This window comes from Gobio gobio, assembly GCF_949357685.1.
Source record: "Gobio gobio genome assembly, chromosome: 20".
NCBI lineage: Eukaryota > Metazoa > Chordata > Actinopteri > Cypriniformes > Gobionidae > Gobio > Gobio gobio.
Window position 1 is genome coordinate 20,632,165 of NC_137113.1, and position 24,035 is coordinate 20,656,199.

General features: G+C 37.9%; 1 protein-coding gene across 1 annotated transcript in view; it reads right to left on the bottom strand.

Annotated features, from left to right (window-relative positions):
• The window catches only part of znf438 (zinc finger protein 438), a 76,464-nt gene extending 54,321 nt beyond the window's left edge, over window positions 1–22,143 (bottom strand). Inside the window, exon 1 of the mRNA XM_079800993.1 lies at window positions 22,019–22,143. The gene's annotated coding sequence lies outside the window, so the exon portion shown is untranslated. The remainder of the gene's footprint in view (window positions 1–22,018) is intronic.
• Between the last annotated feature and the right edge of the window lie 1,892 nt (window positions 22,144–24,035).

The following is a 24,035-nucleotide window of genomic DNA, read 5'->3' on the forward strand; positions in this document are numbered from 1 at the left end:
CGAGGTTCGGAGGGCACTCAAACGTGTGGATGTCAGGAAAGCTGCTGGGCCGGATGGTATTTCAGGTCGTGTTCTGCGGTCCTGTGCTGATCAGCTCGCAGGGCTCTTTACATCCATATTTAACGAGTCCCTTGCTACATCTGTTGTCCCCACCTCCTTCAAACGATCCTCCATCATCCCTGTACCTAAGATCAGTAAACCCTCTTGCCTAAATGACTATCGTCCAGTGGCTCTCACATCTTTAGTCATGAAGGTCTTTGAGAGACTTATTAAAAACAACATTTGCTCCTCCATTCCTGACACTTTGGACCCTCTTCAGTTTGCCTATCGTCCCAATAGATCGACTGAAGATGCCATTTCTCACGTCCTTCACTCCTGCCTCACTCACATCGACAGCAAAAGTGGGAACTATGTCAGGCTGCTATTTATTGACTATAGCTCAGCCTTTAACACCATAGTTCCCATTAAGCTAACACACAAACTGTTGGAGCTCCACAGGGCTGTGTGCTGAGTCCCCTGCTCTACTCTCTCTACACCCATGACTGTTTGTCCACACACCGCTCCACCTCTATCATCAAGTTTGCTGATGATACTGTTGTCCTGGGTCTCATCTCCAACAACAATGAGACGGCATACTTGGACGAAGTGGAGCAACTGACATCATGGTGCCAGGACAACTGTCTCTCTCTGAATGTTAACAAGACCAAAGAACTGATTGTGGACTTCAGGAAGAGACAGCATCGGTCATAATCCCCTCTCATGATCAGCGGGACACCGGTAGAGAGAGTGAGCAGCTTCAAATACCTGGGTGTGAACATCTCAGAGGATCTGACCTGGACTACACACATCCAGACACAAGTGAAAAAAGCCAGGCAAAGACTGTACCACCTGCGCCAGCTGAGGAAATTCAGGGTTTCACCAGCCATCCTGAAAACTTTCTATCGAGGGGCGATAGAAAGTGTCCTGACTCAGTGCATCACAGCGTGGTATGGGAACAGCACCAGTCACGATTGCAAAGCCCTGCAAAGAGTGGTGCGCTTATCCGAGCGCATCTCAGGCTCAGCTCTCCCGTCTCTGCAGGACATCTACACCAAACGCTGCAGAGGGAGAGCTACTAAAATCATCAGAGACATTAATCACCCTGCAAACTCTCACTTCACCCTGCTGCCATCTGGTAAGCGCTTCCGTAGCCTGATGGCAAAGACTGAAAGACTCAGGAGGAGTTTCTTCCCCCAGGCCATCAGACTCCTGAACTCAGTCACGTGACTTCACTTCACCCCGCACACGCATAAACATCCAGTTTAAACATTAACATCCACATACTGCCATTGCACTGCACTTTACGTTCCTATTGCTACTGTGTAACAACCTGTAATAACCTGTTTGCACATCATACTCCTGTTTGCACATTATACTCCATTTGCAATTATACCTATTGCATGCACATCATACTTCTCTATATATAAATATATATATATATATTTTATGTTAACCACTTATTTTTAAGTCTACAGTTTCTCACTTATCATATCCACTTATTTTATATTTTATATTTTTATTTTATTTTTTTATTTTTATCTTATTTCCTATTTTTATCTTACTTGATTTATTTATAACTCTACTTATGTTAATACTTTTTATTCTAATTTTATTCTATTTCTATTTTAATTTCCCCTTGTGTTCTTGTAACTGTTATTTGCACTGTCCATGGAGCGGACCTGTTTACATTTCACTGCCAGTTGTATATTGTGTATATAACTGTGTATGTGACAAATAAAACTCTTGAATCTTGAATCTTGAATCTTGAGGCTCACGCAGCCTCTCGAGGAGAAATCGAAACAAATGAGCGCAACACACAAAGAAACTCAGTTAACATACTGAGGTAAACAGGTTAAACAAGTTTTTATAACATAAGATACAGTTAAGCAACATCACACGACCAAGAGAGTTTTTGTTCCTGAATACCATCACTGATTTCATACAACAGTTCAATAAACTAGTTAATATTAATGTCACTTACATTTTAGATGAAATATTCACTGTTTTGTTCCATTTCAGCAGTGAATATATATATATATATATATATATATATATAATATATATATATATATATATATCCAAACAATGATTACAGTAGAATCAATAGCGCCTTTCACAGAAACACTTAGCCGAGTTTTCATTACTGAAAGATTCTGCGTTTTGAACAAATCAGTCAAGTCAAAGATTCAATGACACTTTCATAAACAACTCCCTCATTCTTGAATGAATTAGCCGTTTGAACGAATCGTTTGAATGAATGACTCAATGACTCACTCATTAAGATGGTCACTTGCCACCACCTACTGGCTGTTTACTTTCATGTTTAAGAGGTCAAAAAAAAAAAATTCTTAACATTTCTTGTACATTAAAAATATATATTTTTAACAATCTAAAATTAATTAATGCAGTTGTAATTTTTCTGTGATTTAATTTGATTGGTAACAGCCCAATAGTGTCTTATTATTCCAATTGAATTTACTGATCAATTTTATGAATTTGAAATGAAAGATGAAGCATGTACATTTAAAGATGCAGTGTGTAAATTTTAGTGGCATCTATAGAGGTGACACCTCCATTTGATGCACATATACAGGTGCTGGTCCTATAATTAGAATATCATCAAAAAGTTTATTTATTTCACTAATTCCATTCAAAAAGTGAAACTTGTATATTATATTCATTCATTACACACAGACTGATATATTTCAAATGTTTATTTCTTTTAATTTTGATGATTATAACTGACAACTAAGGAAAATCCAAAATTCAGTATCTCAGAAAATTAGAATATTAGCCTACTTAAGGCCAATACAAAGAAAGGATTTTTAGAAATCTTGGCCAACTGAAAAGTATGAACATGAAAAGTATGAGCATGTACAGCACTCAATACTTAGTTGGGGCTCCTTTTGCCTGAATTACTGCAGCAATGCAGCGTGGCATGGAGTCGATCAGTCTGTGGCACTGCTCAGGTGTTATGAGAGCCCAGGTTGCTCTGATAGTGGCCTTCAGCTCTTCTGCATTGTTGGGTCTGGCATATCGCATCTTCCTCTTCACAATACCCCATAGAAAATCTTTGGGGTTAAGGTCAGGCGAGTTTGCTGACCAATTAAGAACAGGGATACCATGGTCCTTAAACCAGGTACTGGTTGCTTTGGCACTGTGTGTAGGTGCCAAGTCCTGTTGGAAAATAAAATCTGCATCTCCATAAAGTTGGTCAGCAGCAGGAAGCATGAAGTGTTCAAAAACTTCCTGGTATACAGCTGCATTGACCTTGGACCTCAGGAAACACAGTGGACTAGACATGTGCCGGTAAACGGTAATACGATATACCGCAATAATGAACATGCACAATATTGTTATCGTGGGCACTTCAAAATACCGTGAATAATTATTTATTACGAATTATTCAGATTTTTAGAATGCATTTTAAGAATACTTTACCCATCAACCCGTTTAAAATGAACAATACGTAAAAGAGGACCGCGCACTGATGTAAACAACCTCAATGTGCATGAGCACATGGCGGAGCGCGTGAAGGAGACGCGCTGAAGTGCACATTCACTCTCTGACAGCAGAGGGCGCTGACGGAAGAGCAGAAATGCAGCCGTTTCCCCGGTAATCCGCGTAAACAAAACCAAATACCAAATAATTAGTTCACCCAAAATGAAAATTATGTCATTAATTACTCACCCTTATGTCGTTCGACACCCGTAAGACCTCCGTTCATCTTCGGAACACAAATGAAGTTATTTTAGTTGAAAGCTGATGGCTGAGAAAGGCCTCAGATAGACCTCCATTGGCATTCAGTACATTCACACTCACAAGACCCATAAAATTAAAAGAAATAAACATTTGAAATATATCAGTCTGTGTGTAATGAATGAATATAATATACAAGTTTCACTTTTTTAATGGAATTAGTGAAATAAATCAACTTTTTGATGATATTCTAATTATATGACCAGCACCTGTAGATGCTACGGGGGCCGATAAAGGACTAAAAGGTTATTTCGGAGAGAGCAGAGAGTGCACTAGCACTCTGTAGAGAAGTTTGTCCGTTTAGGGCTACTGTAGAAACATGACGCCGCAAAATGGTGATTTCACTGTAAGGGGACCTGCGGTGTATGTAGATAGAAATGCCTATTCTAAGGTAATAAAAAACATAACGATACAGTATGTAAGGTCTTTATACACCATTGAAAACATAGTTAAGTATATTAAATTGCATTTCTGTCAATAGAGCCTCATAAATACTACACACTGCACCTTTAAAGGGGACCTATTATGCAAATTGTTTTTTTTTTCATTCCCACACGAGCACCTATACAACAATTTATAAATTAACATGACGGTACATGCTAGTCGATGAGTTGAATCAACGTAACTCCACAACAACTAACGTTACATAAATATATACACTAACCATTCATAAATGCAGAGGTGTAAAGTACTTGAGTAATTTTACTTGACCACTGTACTTAAGCATTATTTTTGGGGATTTTTACTTTACTTGAGTACAATTAAAAATCAATACTTTTCCTTTTACTTAATTACATTTTTTAAGAAAAAAAAAAGTACTTTTTACTCCTTACAATTTTATTTACAGTTAAAAAGTACTTCTTTCTATTTCTATTATCACTTCATTCTATTTTCCCTTGCTATTACCAAACCAAATGAATTGCGCTAATGCCCAGTTTAATTTAAATGTTTAATTTAAATGTATTTATTCTGCCAATGAGATTCATTTTCACATTCCATGAAATTGGTCAGACACTTTTTTGAAAATCAGCTTCTGCTTAAAGGGATAGTTCACCCAAAAATGAAAATGTGATGTTTCTCTGCTTACATGTAGGTGTCTTTGTTTCTTCAGTAGAACACAAATGAAGATTTTTAACTCCAACCGGTGCAGTCTATCAGTCGTATAATGCATGTGAATGGTACATGACTACTAGCATCATCTATGAGAGTAAAAATACCTGCACAGACAAATCCATATTAAACTCCGCAGCTTGTGACAACACATTGATGTCCTTGACATGAAACGATAGGTTTGTGCGAGAAACCGAACAAAACGATCAGTTACCTCAAAAACGATCCATGTCCGACACCCGTTCAGCGCGCCATCACTTCCGGTAAGTGTGGTCAATGTACATAATAATAATAATAATTTGTTACATTTATATAGCCCTTTTTTGGGTACTTAAATCGCTTTACATATAGAAGGGGGAAATCTCCTCAACCAACACCCATGTGCAGCACCACCTGATGATGCGACAGCAGCCATATTGCGCCAGAACGCCCACCACACACCAGCTTATGGTGGAGAGGAGACTGAGTGATCAAGCCAATCGGTATGGGGATGATTAGGAGGCCATAATGGACAGAGGCCAATTTGGCCAGGAAGGACATCCTAGGATTTTTTTTAAGACCGCAGAGAGTCAGGACCTCGGTTTAACGTCTCATCTGAAGGACGGTGCTCTTTGACAGTATAGTGTCCCCATTACTATACTGGGGCGTTAGGACCCATACAGACCACAGGGTGAGCACCCCCTGCTGGCCTCACTAACATATCTACCAGCAGACACCTGGTTTTCCCAGGAGGTCTCCCATCCGGGTACTGACCATGCTCAGCCCTGCTTAGCTTCAGTGGGAAACAAGTCTAGGGCAAAAGGGTGATATGGCTGCTGGCAAATGATCAGACAGAGTGCCGGAAGTGATCTCTCGCATGTATCTCTACGCCAGATTGTGTACATTGACCTCACTTAGCGGAAGTGATGGCACGCTGAACGGGTGTCGGACATAGAACGTATTCGAGGTAAAACGTTTTTACAAATACTGTTCGGTTTCTCGCACAAACCGATCGTTTCGTTTCTTAGGACATCAATGTGTCGCCACGAGCTGCGGGGTTTAATATGGATTTATCTGTGCATGTTTTTTTTTACTCTCATAGATTTTGTTTCCATTCACATGCATTACGACTGACAGACTGCAACTGTTGGAGTTAAAAATCTTTATTTGTGTTCTATTGAAGAAACAAAAGACACCTACATCTTGGATGCCCTGGAGATAAGCAGATAAACATCAAATTTCCATTTTTGGGTGAACTATCCCTTTAAGTTAAATCCAAGGTTTTACACCTTTGAGTAGCATGTTGCATACTGGCATTAGGTAGTAGTCTTATAGTTTGATCATTAAATACCATTACATTCAAACAGTTGTAAAGCAGGATAAAACCTTGTATGTGGTTCATTCGCTTCATGTTTTTAGAGATTAAAAGCTTAAAGAAGAATCTCTAGTTTTCATTCTTGCTGCTACTTTTACTTTTTTAATACTCCAGTACAATTTTAATCTGGTACTTTTTTACTTTTACTCAAGTATGATTCTGGCCAGATACTTTCACTTTTAATTGAGTAAAAATGTAATTCAGTACTTTCAATTGAGTAGCATTTTTGAGTACTATATACTCCTCTGCAGAAATGTCCAGGTGCAGTCTAAAAGTTGCAACCTCTTCCTGAGTCTCTCCATTTGTGTCCGACTCCGGTTCAAACATGGCTGCATTCCACAACTGGTTATTTGTAACATTTTGTCTGAGTGAGACTCGCCTGTTTTGTTGTTGTAAAGGATCCGCCATCTTCTGGAAGAGGGGGCGGGGAGCAGTAGCTCATTTGCATTTAAAGGGACACACACAAAAACAGTGCGTTTTTGCTCACACCCAAGTAGGAGCAATTTTGGCATGCTATAATTAATGATCTAGGGGGTATTTTGAGCGGAAACTTCACAGACACATTGTGGGGACACCAGATATTCATATTACATCTTGTGAAAAGGGGCATAATATGTCCATTTTAACCCTTAATCGTCCCTTGGGGTCCAGCTGACCCCACTGGACTTTTCCTCCATTTTTTAAAAGTGTTCCCTTCATCTCAGGGCCATGAGACTCGGTGACTTTTCCTAAATAATCTATCTAAACATGCACAAAAAATCTGGGCTTGATTTGGTTGTTCTAAAGGTGTGTAAAAAAAATGTTACCGTTTAAGTCCCTCGGGGTCAGATTGACCCCACATTGAAAATGAATGGGAAAGTGTAAAAAATACATTTTTTTCACTTTTTTTGTCAATTTTTTTTTACTAAATCCAGTATAAATCTGAAAATTTTCACATTTATATCAAGGTCTGGTCCTAGAGCATAAACACAAAGTAGAACGAACTTTCTGTCTCATACACACACGCGCACACACACAAACAAACACACACATGTGTGTGACTGCAACAGAGAGCATTTTTTTAGAAACTGGCAATTAAAATCAACAAAACTGGCATAAATCTGAAAGATTTTCATACATAAATGAAGTACTAATACTAGAGCACAAATGCAATATGGAACAAGCATGTTCACTCACACTTACACACACACAAACACAGGTGTCTGGAGCATTTTTTTGGATTTTGGCAATGAATGGGAAATGTAAAAAATGCTTTTTTTTTCACTTTGTTTGTAAAAAAAAATCAACTAAATCCAGTATAAATCTGAAAATGTCTACATTTATATCAAGATCTGGTCCTAGAGCATAAACACAAAGTGGAATGAACTTTCTGTCTCATACACACACGCACACACACACACAAACACACACACATGTGTGTGACTGCAACAGAGAGCATTTTTATAGAAACTGGCAAATAAAATCAACAAAACTGGCATAAATCTGAAAAAATTCCATACATAAATGAAGGACAAATACTAGAGCACAAATGCAACATGGAACAATCATGAGAAAGAGAGGGAAAAGGGCAAATAAAAGAAAGATGAAAGGCAGCTTAACTTTTGCATAACTTCCCTTTGGACCTCTATTGGATAATGTGGTCATTGCACTCTCTTTCTCTTTAACTATAATTCCTAAAGTTTTTCCACAAACCTACAGATGGCGGTATTCTATCCCTAACACATAGAGCAATGTCCAAAAACTATTTATATTTATTTAAGATCATCATTCAAGTGATTTTTTCATAAAAAAATGATTTTTAATGAGCCAATTTATGACATAGTTAAGTATTTGTGCAGTAAATAGGTAAAAAACTACCAAATACCCACAAAAACACAGCATAAATGTATAGTTGAGAAGTAAATAAAAAAAATGATATATAGTTTTCCATGTAAAAAAATTATATTTCCTTATGCAATCGCTCTGTAAAAGTTTGGGGTCTATCTGACCCCAAGGGACTCAAACGTAAACCCTACTTGAGGGGCGATTAAGGGTTAATAAGAGTAGAAAAAAAAGCCCTTTAAAAGGTAAAAAAAGGTTTAAAAAAATTGCTGATTTAAATGTGTCAAATTTGTACAGGTTTGGAACAACTTGAGGGTGAGCAAATTACAGAATTTTCATTTTTGGGTGAACTAAGCCTTTATTTGTCCCTTTGTGGATTTGCCATAATATCCACATATCACACACACACAGAACGACATTTGTCTGCCACAAATGCACTATAAGAGATAGATTAAAAACTCCTTTCTCAAGTACTCCCTCGAAGAGAAGAGCTATGAGAAATGCAATAAACTATAATATATAATACAGTAGACTATATGTGTCTGACCGGGAGCATGCAAATGAAAGTGAATTGGAATGACACCATCCCCACTGTGAAGCATGGTGATGGCAACATCATGCTGTGGGGATGCTTCTCTGCATCAAGCCCCGGAGTACTAGTGAGTTTGATGGGCGAAATAAATGCAGCAAAAACACAGCAAAATCCTGGGGGAAAACCTGATGGAGTCTGCAAAACACCTGCAACTTGGAAGATATGTTTTCCAGCAAGACAATGACCCAAAGCATAAAGCCAATGCTACACTGGGCTGGCTTAAAAACAACAATGTTAATATCCTGCAGTGGCCAAATCCACAGTCCAGATCTCAAGCCAACTGAGAATTTATGAAAAAGCATGTCCACCCATGATCTCCATGCAACCCGACAGAGCCAGACTAGTTTTACAAAGAAGAATTGGGGAAGAATTACAATGGCCAGATGTGCAAAGCAGATAGAGAGCTACATCATACTCAAAGCTGGTGTTCAAGCAGACTCAGGTGTGATTCAAACCAAAGAAACTGAAATCTAACATCAAAAGTGGACTAAGATCTGCCCCCAAATCTCATGTGAAAGGTCCTTAAAGGGGATGTCCATTTCATGACTTTTTACACGGTAAAAGAGTTTGATTCTCTTGCTAAACATGGTCAATGTTTCAAAAAATTGGAGTTGGATATATGACGGAGTATTTCTGTGCCAAATACACTTTTATTTGTAGGATATCATAGGAGGATTCGTATAAGTTTTGGAACTTTCTTTTTCGATTATGGCCCTGTAGGACTTCATAAAGGACGGAGGTGCGTGTATGGGCACTTCTCCCGGATGAGCGTGTGCACACATCAACCAGAGTGAGAGTGAGAGTAAGCGCACGCCAATCAACGAGCTTCGATCGGTTACGGAAGCCGTCGGCAGCGCTGTCATTTTTTTTTTGGGACAACGAAATCAACAATGTCACTAAATAAGTGTGTTTTTGGTTGTGAGAGAAAGATAGCCTTGTTCAGCTTCCAAAAGAATCCAGCATTAAGGGAACATTACGCAGTTTGTTTTTCGGGAGCAGCAACAGAGTTGTGAAAGTGTGTTTGTTTGTTCACGCCGGCATTTCGGTGACAAATGTTTTAAAAACAAGGCCCAGTTCCACGCTGGATTTGCAGATTGTTTGAAGCTGAAAGATGGAGCGGTCCCAGTGATAAAAGATCCCGTTCATGAGTCGGAACCGCAGGCTGTAGTAGAACTGTAGTAAAACTGCATCAAATGTCTGTTTTGTTGGCAAAGGCAGAGGGAGGCGAGACGCGAGTGCGAGTAATTAAAAATGCTCCAACTACTTTAAAAGCAGACATGTGCAAGGGGTAATAATACCACTAACTTGAGAAACCCCAGCAGCCGTTTTCATCGTGAGCTGTTAATGCCTGTCAGTGCCAAGGTAGACCCAGCTCAGCCAAAAATCTAATTATATCAACGTTAGAGTTCTTAAAGGGCCTGTTTACACCTTGTCACTTTATGCGTTTTTACAGATCAGATATCTATATGATTTATCAAAATGATTTCATATACATTTGGTCACATAAATGTATCTCCGCAAAACGGATATAAATCTGATCTCCAATTCCCGCACTATATGCAGATTTAATGTATTTAACGTCACCGAAAACAACAGATATGAGCTGCATTTTATTGATCATCAGCTAATTTCAAAATCAAAGACAGCAATAGGAGAGCGCGTGGCAACAGCACTGGTAAGATCATTCGGTTTCTTTACTTTTAATGAATATGATTGTGTGTTGAGCACCTGCGACTTACTTTCAGTTTTATTTGCAGTGGTGTGTACGTTAGCTTGATGAAGAGATACTCAGCTGCTCGTCTGCGGCGATGCGTGCTTTAGTAGCGCTGTCATATCTGGCTATAACATGTGATATAGCCCATAATGCTCTCACGTTTTTTTTTTTTAGCATTGTTGGGAGGAGTAAAATGTTTCAACAACTAGATGCATTTAGACTTTAGCTTTCATTGTAATGCGGCCCAGACCACATCCTGAAGTGGCTTTTAGTGTTTAGTGTATTTGTTCTAAACGCTCCTGTTGTCTTCTGTGCCCAGACTTGAGTTTTGTTTGATGTTTGATACATTCAAGAAACGTGTTTTCTTTGAGCAGGTAAAATTAAAGGTTCAGTTCATATAACTGACTGACAAAATTATATACATCAGGATGCAGTGCATCGTCAATGCATTGTGATGCATCGTGATGTCGAACCGAATCGATGGCATGATAATCGTAATCGAACCGAATCGTGAGACCAGTGTAGGTTCACATCCTTCGTGTGTGTGTGTGTGTTTGTGACTTTAGCACCGCCCACTGCCTCCATGAGCTTGGCTGTTTTCAGAAAGAATCAGTACAGCGCATCGGTCTTTTATAAATATGATAAAACTAAAAAGTCTTCGGAGATATGAAGGATGCAATACTACTCTATAGGTACTCAAGATTAACATGAGATTTGTGTGTTATGTACCCTTTAAAATCAATGACTTCTTTAGCATCCTGACAACAAAAGAATTTCTTAAAGTTTCCTACATGCTGCAGCAAGATGTAATACAGCAGCAAATGAAACATTCACCAGTCCATTACCACAGCCACTCTGCCCTCAGTCCAATACCACCACATTCATAATTCACACTTTTATGCATTTTTCTTGTATAAGGTGTTGACTTTTTTTTTTTTTTTTTTTAAGTACTAAGGTGAGCTTCTGCTGCACAGACATTTTAGTATACTGCAGTCTTGACACTCCTGTTTAATCAATGTACTCTTAACTATATCAACCAGGCATGATTGGTGATTTACTGATAATAAAAATGATGACACAGAGAAAAATCATTCAATGTAAATGTGCCACTAGTTTGAGTAAATACAGACATGATTAATTCAAGAGGGCCTGCCTTTAAATACAGTGAAATCTTTCTTAAGGATAAATGCCTTTCTGCACCAGAAACAAAATATAACTATAACGATGTGATGATATAAAAATGCAAATACAAACAAGACCCTTTCAACAAATAGCACCAATACAGACACTGGCACTATTTAAAACAGTACACATTCTTCACAGGTGCAAGTGTTACATAAGGGGACAGTTCAGTCAAAAATTCTGTCATTATTTACTCAAACTCAGATCACCCCAAACCCATGCCCGTCTTATGTGGAAATGATCTAGAAGTTTACAGAAGTTTGGGGTCAATAAGAATTGGCCACCATATCGGTATTGGCCGATATGTGTTCATTTGTAATGTTATCGGCCCGATATATTAGAGCCGATAAATAATGTATTATTTCCTTCAACTGAGACACTTAAGTTGTGCACTGTTCACTATGATGGTTTTGAATTGCTTGAAATCTCGAAAAAGGAAAATATGCTATGTGTAGAGCAAGTCTGTCATATAGGCTACATAAAATTATAATGGCAACATCATAAATGTGTGCTTGGTACAGGGCTTTTAATTATGAGACTTTTGGTTTTATAATCAGGCTCTCAAAAATGAAAAAAAAATTTGTATTTAGATTTATTGGCCAATATATTGGTTATCAGCTTTTAAATTTAAAGAATTATTGGTTATCGGTATCAGCCAAAGTTTCATATTCCCTGGAAACATTATTACCATTCAAAATATAATTCTTTTTTTTAATTAAGGTGTGTACATGTCTATAACGCACTTTGATAATGCGACTAAAATAGGAATACTTATGCACGTCTTAATTCGAATTGTACTTTGAGTAAGAGTACTGTGCTTGCATTTTGGGTTAAGCTGCGTTGGTTTGACATTGTGAAAAATAGAATAATAGAATCAAAATGTATTAGCCTTTTTACCCGTTAGGGATGTGATGGTGAGAAAATTTTCCCTCACAGTCATATTGCAGTGCTTGTGCACTGAGCGGCTGTGAATGAATGCAGCCGTGCACAATTTACTTTTGGTTTGCCAATTCGGGGGCGGGTTGCCTGAATTGTGGGTTCATTAGCCTATTATTCTTAATGAAAAAACACAACAAAACAGTACAATGACAAACTCCCTTAAATAGGCGCTTTTACATTTCGCCTTGAAACCAAATCTTCCGCGATCATCTTGTCATTCAGCTCCTCACTCTCGTGACAACTGAACAAAATGATTTTTACTATAATATATCAAAACTGGGACTAAATGGACCTGTGTGTTTCGTATCACTACTAAGTCAGTGTCCGTTCTCAGAGCATATAAGCCCTGCCCGCGTGAGGCGCACCGCTTCTCGAGATTCCTGCTTTTATTAGAGAGAAGAATATGTTCAGCCCCTTCCCGCCGAAGCTTCGAATATTCGATGTTGATTACTGTCGAAGCTTCGAAGCTCAAAACCAGCCCTAGTAGAGACATAACGGCGCAAAATGGCGATTAAAATGTAAGGGGCCCGGCGGTGTATAGAAAAATAAATGGACCATTCTAAGGTAATAAAAACATAACGGTTCATTATACAAGGTCTTTATACACCATGAAAACATAGTTATTTATATTATATTGCATTTCTGTCAATAGATCCTCATAAATATTACACACAACACCTTTAAAGTAATCATAAATCGCTGTTTACATGGTAGTTTCTTAATCAGAGTATTGTCTTAACCAGGTTAATATCGTAGTATTGTTGTCCATGTAAACATACTGACTGTCACTTTTGATCCCTTTTGACTAATGCATCCTTGCTGAAAAAAACTAATTTGAACAGTACTGTACATGTGTTTAGAATTTCAGCTATCTACGCATCTATAAATGCAGTAAACTGAGTGCATTTATCTTGTTCAGGTGTAGAGAAAGGGGTGAAGTTTGTGCATGTATCTGAAACCACAAAAAGAAAGAGAGAATATTTGTATGCACTCCATAGCCTGTAAAATAAACAGGAAAGAATGAGGTTTCGCCACACATTGCCATATGACCTCTTTGAAATCTGCATATGTCAGATAATGGTGGAAATTCTGAATCTTGAGAACACAGCAAACCTGGTCCCCTTGAACAAAGAGATGAATTGCTCATAAAATATGCACAACTCCATGTTCATGTGTTTACTTTGGCCACACGTCGCACCTTGCTGTGAAGCTCAGCGCTGTTACAACAAAGGCATTTGTTCTGCATCTGCTCAGAACAATCCCAGTAATTGCAGTGCAGTTTCCTCCACAGTTTTGATCCTTAATTGTGGAAAGCCATGTATTTCTGACCACACACATCTCCATCGAGCACCGTGCACTCCTGCGAGTAATCACTACAAAGTCACCGACCAAGAAGTTGAAGGAGAGTTTAAGATAGCAATCTTTTTCTAGCTAGGTGTGTGTGAGTGTGTGTGAGTGTGAGTGTGAGTGTGAGTGTAAGTGTAAGTGTGAGTGTGAGTGTGAGTGTGAGTGTGTGCGCATGCAGTGATGTTGACATGGTTCTGATTGACCGGAAATGTTAAATAAGCATCTCTGCTATGAAAAGGGTCTCCCTCCCCCTCTTTCTCACCACATGTGAAACCACACAACGTCATGACAACTGCCAAAATAAACCTCAGCATCCTCCAAATGGAGAGTGCGTGTGTGCGCTTCCCTGCCGTGCAACATGTCCATGCAGCGGTGTATTTAATAACCTTTTGCAAATCTCCGAAAGAATGCGCTCAGTGACACCACAGAAATGAATTTCGACTGCCAATAGCTACACCATAACCATCAGAAGATTTTCAGCAATCCCCTAAATTTCTCTCAAGAAGTTTTAAGTTTAAAGTCAAATATTTTGATGAGGAAAAAATGTTACTTGAGCTGAAAAGGCTTTTCTCAACTCCTGTATTTAAGTTAACCCTTTGTAAACGGTTTAAAGCACCAAGCCTATATTTTACGACGTAAAAATCTCTTGGCTACTCTTTTCAATAGTGAAAGTGAATGAGTACTGGAGTGTCAGGCTCCAAAAAGGATGCAAAACACCATAAAAGTAGTCCATACAACTAACACACTATGGCCTGGTTTCACAGACAGGGCTTCGATTAAGCCAGGATTAGGCCTTAGTTCAATTAGGATATTTAAGTAGTTTTTATACTGGTCTGCATCTCGAGACAAAACAATGGCACTGATATATTTAAAAAATCCGGTTTTTAAAAGTTGTTTACTGGGTGTTTTAAATATGCTTTAAGACAAACTGTGCAAATTCATAAGTCAATACCATTGCGGAGCATTTTCTCCTTAAAACTGCAGTGAACCAAAGACTGTCTCAAAAACACGGGTTGAAATCGCCCTCGTTCTCTATGTTGCAAACATGTAACCAATCCCGTCAACACACAGGCGGGCTTTAGCATATCATTCCTATGCTGTGAAGCAGGGGGGTCTCAAGAGAAGCCAGGTAATCCCGGGTATATTTTCCTTTTGAAAAATCAGGTACATTGGGCAATATAGTGGGTGAATTATGTATATGATGTATATTACGATGTTATGATGAACTGTATGCCTTTCTCCACTGACGTTCTATGACGTTGCATTTCTAAGGATGTTGCTTGTTATAAGGCAGCTGTATGAGGAACAGGATCATGACTTGTGTGACATTAGCAACACATTAGCCATTTGATAACGTGGTCAAGCCAAAGGCTAATCATATCAATTACCGCTATGTGTCTGACGTTGTAGATGGCGATACATAAAATGCATTACCATTCGGATACATCGACTTGTAGACGACACTGTATAATTCGCATCTAAATCAGTTTCTGGTTCAATTATACATGGCTGAATTAAACAAGTATTTCCACTTGCCATTCAGCAACGTTTAATACAGAAAAGTTGACAGAGTGGATCAGGTAGTTCAAACGGGAGTGATTGAGTGGAGGAGTAAATATAAAAGTAATCAATACGGCTCAGGGGGGTTAATAAAGGCCTTCTGAAGGGAATCAATGGCTTTGTGTAAGAAAAATATCCATAGTTAAATTCTATAAAGAAAAATATCTAGCTTCCGGCGGACTGCCTTCTGTATTCAACTTACGAAGAAAGTGTAACGCCTCACGCAGTTCAAAACGCTTACGCTACGTAGCGTCCAACGTCATCGTTGCGCTAGCTTTCCCTGCAAATTGAATACGGAAGGCGGCCTGGCGGAAGCTAGATATTTTACTTTATGAAGTGTTAAATATGGATATTTTTCTTACACAAACCCATCGATTTGCTTCAGAAGGCCTTTATGAACCCCCCGGAGCTGTGTGGATTACTTTTATAATGGATGGATACACTTTTTGGGCTTAAAATTTTGGGCTGCCATTCACTGCCATTATAATTCTTGGAAGAGCCTGGAAATTTTTAATAGAACTCCGATTGCAGTGTTTCCCCTACAATGTTCAGCGCCACTGCAAAATCTTCACATGATCAGTAATATCACGACATTCACTTACACACTGTAAAAGAGAGAGAGAGATTGACGATGGCCAGAGAACTAAACAAAAATGTAGTCTGCTTACACTTTAGGGCTGTGATATTAATCTTATTTTATTTTCGCTTCGAAGGATTATAAAAAGAAGATATGAGGTAAAACTATTATAAACTATGCTCGCGCATCGTCTAGCACAACTTCCTTCCCTTCATAGCGCGCACTGTCATTTCTCCCCAAACTTGCATTTAACGTCAGATTCAGAACACACTGTGATTGTTGTCAAATGCACTCTCCACTTTGGCTAAATTGCAGAACGTGTTTGATTAAATGAAAAGCACAATAATCGGCGCAATAGACGCTGTTTCCAAGTTCAAGGCGGCAGTGCACATACTTGCACCTATGCTTCGTGTGTGCGACTAAACCATCAAATACACAACAAAATAGCCTATATCTCAAAATGACAGGCTTGGAGAGTATTCACTTAAACACAGTTTAGCTTAAATGGGCGTAAATAGTTGGGAGAAATTAATGGGAGGATGATATTATTAGATCTGCATTCGGTCTTAAAGGAGCAGCATCTAATAAACCTGGTGGCGATTGAGCCATTAAATACATCAATAATAAATCAAACAACAAAAGGCAAAGAGAAAATTACTTGCAGCTCTTGTATGATATGTGATGCTCTTAAAAAAAAATATATATATTTTTTTTACCTTTTTATTAATCATATATATATATATATATATATATATATATATATATATATATATATATATATATATATATATATATATATATATATATATATATATATATATATATATATATATATATATATATATATATATATATATATATATATATATATATATATGATTAATAAAAAGGTAAAAAAAAAACATCATGTAATAATATTTCACAATACTAGGCTACTGTTTTTTTCTGTTTTTTTGATTAAATAAAGCATGAGACTTTTTGCACAAACATAAAATAGTATCCAAACACTTTTTTATTTTTTAATTTTTACATATTGCCCCTTTCTTACATTTGAGCCCTTGCCCCTTAGGAATTTTCTGCACGTCTCTGCAGGTTATTGAAGTAAAATAGGCTATAAGCTAGTCCACCTTTTAAAGGTGAACTATGTAGGATTTTTGCAGTAAAATATCCAGAAACCACTAGGCCAGTGTTATATATTTTGTTCAGTTGAGTACTTAGAATATCCCAAATGTTTCCAACTATTTGTAAATCGTGAGAAATTGCTATTTTAACCAAGGAACCGGGACATGTGAGCTATGCGTGTGAGGGAGTCACCTGTCGATTGCGTCATATCTGCGTTACCCTCGGTTTCCGGTTTTATTCAGTGAAACACTTTACTCTCACTGCAGTGTGAACAAGTGTCATAGCAGCCGCCGAGCGAACGTCATAACTTCCTTTTCAACACACTCAGATATATCTAATACGATAAACAGAGTTGCGTTACCTCATACTCATGACTGGAGAAGAGGAAGTGGCGCCGGCAACCGTGTCATAATAAAAGTCCCGCCGGCGACTATGCCATAATAACAGTCCCGCTCTTCAATCGCTCCTGCGGCCTTGCTCAGCTCCACAACACTCGGTCCTGCTCTGCTTCAGACTACAGTAATGTTAATAATCGCATCCATGAACATGATTTCTGCCCGAGTCCTATCCTGACTGTTTCCCACCGGCTGTCAGGTGAAAACCACATGTCCCAAGATTCTGCGCTCAAACGTGGCGTCATCAAACTACGCCTTTGTTTTGAACAGGCGACCTCTAGTGGACGGAAAAGTTACATAGTGTAGCTTTAAACTAATGAAAAGTTTAATTTGGATTTTAATGTTCAAAATATCTATTTCTATCCACAAAACTTGCCAGAAGTCATGGTTTAAGGGTTTTTTTTTTTTTTTTGGAGGTCACTGGTGCATTAGCCTGGATGCCAGCCGAACTTAGCCCCGCCCACAACATTTTTACTCGGGCAGTTCGGTCTGGACTTGATCGGTAGAGAAGTAATTATGCACGAACAGAAACGGTTCGGACCAATGAAATCATTAGGGCAGGCTTTAGACGATGATGGACAGATAATAAACAGTAACGTAATCATCCACGTCATCAAAGGCGCTTGGGTTGAGTTTGTTCTAATCCTAAACGGAGAACTTGTTCATATATGCATTCACCTTTACTATTTCTCTCAGAAATGATGATCGTGTTGGTAAGTACTCTGTGTATCCTTAAATTCTTTTTTTACAACACCGGCAAAGATCGTTTACACTAGGCATGTGCCGGTAAACGGTAATACAATATACCGCAATAATGAACATGCACAATATTGTTATCGTGGGCACTTCAAAATACCGTGAATAATTCATTATTACGAATTATTCAGATTTTTTGAATTAATTTTAAGAATACTTTACCCATCAACCTTTAAAATGAAAAACACGTCAAAGAGGAACGCGCACTGATGTAAATAGACCGTGCATGAGCCGAGCACATGGCGGAATGAGGAGACGCTGAAGTGCACATTCATTCTTAGACAGCAGAGGGCGCTGACGGAACAGCAGAAATGCAGCCGTTTCCCCAGTAATCACATAACCTAATACATAATACTTAAAGACTTGCATTTTATATTTTAATCTGGACTAAATTACATGCCCTAGATATTGTTTGAATGTGTTCTGACTGTTGTTCAATCACACACTCTACAAGGCTCCAGTATTTAACATTAGTGACAATGAAAAATACTTCTAAAGCTTGTATTAATCTTAGGTAAATGTACATTTCAGCATACCTATTGTTCTTTATAATTCTTTTGCACTTTAATCTGTTTTAAATATTTGTTTACTTTATACATTTTTGTGTATTGCTTTATTGTATTTAAATGTTTGGTTCTTTTGTTATAAGAAAGTGATTTAACCTGTTATAGTATGACAACACTTTTTTTGCAACTTATTTCAATATCGTGATAATACCGTATACCGTGATAAAGCTTCAGCAATTAATCGCAACATGAAAATTTGATACCGGCACATGCCTAGTTTACACTCATCTTTTTCTTCTAACGTTAGGCTACTTATGGGTGACGATCTTCGATTAAGTTTCCCTCAGGATTTTTGTAAAAGCCAAAATATGACCACACCTCAGATTTGGTCCTTTTAGAAGTCTGAAAAATCTCCAGGCGCTGTCACTGCCTTCTGCCATTTCTTCTCATTCAAAAGACAGCACTGCGCTGCAGCCAGACTGACGCTGACTGGACAAGATTTACCGCGAGTTTTCACAATCGTGATAATCACACGCGGTTTTAATGATAATTAAATTTTATACGATATTACTAACCGTCACTAAATTTTATCGTGGTTTATCGTGAAACCGGTAATCGTTTCATCCCTAGTGTGTATGTCAGCGCGTAGGCTATAAGAACAGCAATTAACTGACCTGTATAAACTGTGTAAAACATGCAGTTACTATAGTGATTCTGGGCATCTATAAACACTCCAATGCTCCTGCATCTCTCTGCGTGCCTGCAAACTGCACTTGATGTGACTGACGGGGCGGAGTCATGTGAAAACCGAAATAACCGACATGGGAAAAATACGTCGGTTAGAGGTTCTGAATGTCGGTTTCGGTTATTTTTCGATTAATCGTACAGCCCTAGCATCATGACAAAAAAAAATTTCACAGGGAAAAAAAAAACTTTTAAATGTGTAATTTTGGTGATCAAAGATGAGTTTTAAGGTATAAAATTATTGACTACAGGGGGACTTTTGATAACTGAAAGCAGCTTGCACTGACATATAAGACAGCTTGAACGTGAATTTTTATTTGGGACAATAAGCTTAAGCCTTGTCTGAGAAACCAGGCATTCCAAGTCTTCTTAAGCCATACAACAACTTTTTGTGAAATTTACCATCAATAACATTAGGTGTCTATCGAAAACATGCCTTTACACCACACTTTCTTTGAAGATCTGCAACAAATCACTAATTTAGTAACTCAACAAATAGAAATAGATAAACTTATTTGGGCAAATATTAAAACCTCATCAGGTCCTGGTAAACAAATATATGTACTCTAGCTAAATCCTGCACAAAAACACATTATGTCAAATGTTTTACAGCCATGTAAGGGACTTGCTCGTTACATATGATTTCCAAAACATCTGATGGAATCTTACTGTAAAGCTTTTGCTGTTTCTCTTCATCACCAGTGCCAATTCTCAATACCAAAAACGGCTACTGTTTATGAATTTAACACATTTCACAAGACAATTTTCCTGACACTGCTTTTAATTTAGCAATCCTTGCCATTATAAACAAGAGGAAGTTCCACTGTAATACATGGGCCAAATTTCAAATCTTGTCTAGAATGACAAGAATTATTTTCTTAACCAAAGAAAATATTATTCTAACATTTGGAAGCCAACAGCAGAAATGTACTAGTTTGAAATGGGACTGGTCATGCATGTACACGTAAACAAACAACCACAAACTAAATGTACTTATGATTGACCAACTCTGATGTTTCTAGATGAATAAAGCCTGTTTCACACTGCATGTGAAAGCAGCACAAACTTCATCAACAATATTCATAGGTTACAAATTTCACACTGCCTGCTCAAGCACAGTGGTACTGCATATCAGAAGTGTAGGTGTGAGGTGTGTTTCAGCTCTGAGCTTATATTTGACATGTGTAGCTGAACTTGAAAAAAAAAATGCTTTGAAAATGTACTGACACGATTTATAAACACATAACTGCAATACAAGCTTTTATGAAGCAACATAATATGCACATTGAGTAAAATGCTCACATATTGTTTGAAAAAAAAAAAACAATCGTGTCAATACAGGTTACATTCAGTGACAGGCACAAACAGCACTTTTTTTTACATATACTGTCAGTGTAAAAGCTGATGCAGTGACGGTGTTGCTTCACAAGCAGTATGAAACAGGCCTTTCAAATTAATTTCAGCGCAAACAATGTAAACAACCACAATATGAGTAAACAGGACGTATAGCACCTCATTTAACAGGCTGGCCTATGACGTTTACAAACTGGTAGCTGAGGTCAGACACTTACACAAGATATTACATTTCCCAAAGTCTCATAATGCTTTAGGTAAGTAACATACACACCCAAAGCAAATATTAAAACTTCTACCTTCTAAACTATGAAAAAAGTTGGTGTAACACATAATGCAAACGACAATAACAATCACATGCAGTGACATCATCAGCACACAAATCTTGCCATTATACTTCATCCACAGCCAAGATTATAGAAAGCAAGCTATTGTATGAAATGTGTAACATTTTCCCATTCCCTTCTTTACTATTTCTACTCGTTCCAAACCATTATTACCAACGAACTTTTGAGGAAAATCTTACTATAGCAATACAGGTAAATGTCAACATGGCACCTGTTGACAGCCATGAATGTGAGAACTATTCCAAAGTCAGCGAAGAAATTACCATTCTGGGAAATTTTAGTCCCACGTGCAGACTTAAAAAATAGAATAATTTACACAATTTTATGTCACGAGATAATTAATTAAAGAAGAAAACATCTCAATGCAATTAAAGCGATACACAACGTATCTGCAATCACACGGTACGCAGACTTGCTAGTACATTGAACTTGTATATGGATGTATCGAAGCAATAACTATTATATTAATACAATATGTCACTTTTAAACCGGTATGACATGAGAACTGTATTCACTGTGCACAGAAATATGATTCCCTCCCTCCGTGTGAATATGGACTTTGCAATGTTTCTAGGAACGTTTTGTTGCCGTTTCTGTGCTAAAGATTTGTTTATGTGCAGTTTGATGCTCTGTGTTGTGTTTTATTCTGCATAAACACATCTTTGAAGGCCCTGGCCTGTGATCGCACTGTGATTCCTATTGGCTGAAAATAAAAAGTCGTAACACGACTGCACAGTGAGCCCATTGGGCTCCTCTTTTCTGCACGAAATAACGGAAATAACGGAACATCTTGTGCCTCACCTTCCAGAAATGTCCTCCGGCACGATCAGAGGACTCTTGGTTAATTTGGAGCATGAGCAACATTAATTAGGTGAGTAGATCGACACATCTTCATAACTGTTTCTCCACAGCCATTTTTGGGCGAGACCTCGAATCCTAAACGGTGGCTCTTGCTAAGTAGAAGTGAGGGATATTTATGTTAAACACAATACAACGCACTTGATGTTATACGTTTTAATCAATAATACAATATTGTTTCTTGAAAAGCGTAATTTTTAAGCAAAGCAGCATTTATATTTTCTCACCATCCATAACAAAGTTCCACATCCACCCCTTTTAAGAACAAAATGGTACAGCTCATGCAACACCGGTTTGCTTCTGTGAATGCAGCCAATCAGAGACGACGAAAATGTTCCTCACCAATCAGCGCACCGCCTACTATACGACGAGCATACAGTTGACGTTTTTTTTAATCAGATTCAAGGAACTGCGGGAAATCTAGCAGACGACGTAGCCAGTTGAACGGGAATTATGCTGTAATCTTTTTCATACTTGTAAAAGGATAGTGGACCCAACAATACTAATTCAGTAGGACTAGTGGACAGAAGACATTAGGATTTCAAGGCGACAACGTTGCTTACATATTTAACTACGCTATAATTAAACTAGAAAGCGGATAAAAGGAGGTTGAAGCTCATGAGAGAGTGAAAGTGAAGACATGCACTGAAAAAGACAACAGGTAAACAAACGACGAATGACATTTATCAGTCTCACTCATCAGCTCTCCTCTCACTGACTGTGGCGTGTGTGGTAAACTGAATGTATTGCTCACTTTGTATGCAGACAATGCAGACTTGGTAAAGGAACATGTAACTCAAAAATGCCATCTGTTGCTATTCCACTTATTGTAATGTAAAGGGGTTTAGCAGAATGTCCAAGTTGCATTTTTCCATACAGTGGGGTCCAAAAGTCTGACACCATTTATCTTTTTTTTTTATTGTTTTTGTTATATTTTATTTCAAATGTTCTTTATAGCAGCAATTTAAATGAAAGTGTTACATTCCTAAATTAACATGAGTTTGGAATTTGTTAGTATTTGGTTTGTCTCCCTTTTGCTTTAATAACCAGTGTTGAGGGTAACACATTACAAGTAATCAGATTACTTTTTCTCAAGTAACTTGTAAAGTAACGCATTACTTTTAAATTTACAACAAAATACCAAAGTTATGTTGAGAGAAATCGTGAGGTGCTGAGGCGTTTTGTGCGCTGTGTAAATGTGATGGTTATTTAAGTTCAAGACTAAATCTGAGCATGCACTGGCACAAAAAATTTATAAAAACAGTAAAATGAAAACTCTGAATATTACAAAAACCTGCAATAATTCAATATTATTGCATATGGCATAATATGCATTTAAAATATTTTTAAACACAAACCAGCTTTGTCTCCATACTGCCGTGATGAATCCGATCTTCAAGCAAAAGGAACTGGGTGAAATATTTGAATGCTGACTTGTGATGTAGTCTCTGAATCATAATCACCATGTTCATTCATTGGCCAGAGGAGAACTGGCCCCCCGAGCCTGTTTTTTTTTTCCCTCTCCATTCTGTCACCTGATGGAGTTTGGATTCCTTGCCACTGTCGCCTCTGGCTTGATAAGTTGGGGACACTTAACATTCAACAATATTATTGATTTGACTGCACTGACACTATTGGATGAGGACTGAACTGAGCTGGACAATGACATCACTGTTTTCTCCAGAACTGCTTTATAGATGAAATGAACTTATTTAATAATTGATGAGCTTTACAGCGGAACTGAATCAACACTGAACTGCCTTCAGCTGAACAATGACACTGTTTTTTTTTTTGGAGCTGCTGTACAGTCGAAATGAACTGTTTGCATCATTGTATCATTTTCTTGTTATTACTGTAAAGCTGATTTGAAACGAATTTGCATCGTATAAATCGCTATATAAAAAAGGTGACTTGACTGTTTAATCTCGCTTTATGAGGCAATGTCTTTGCTGCTGACCTT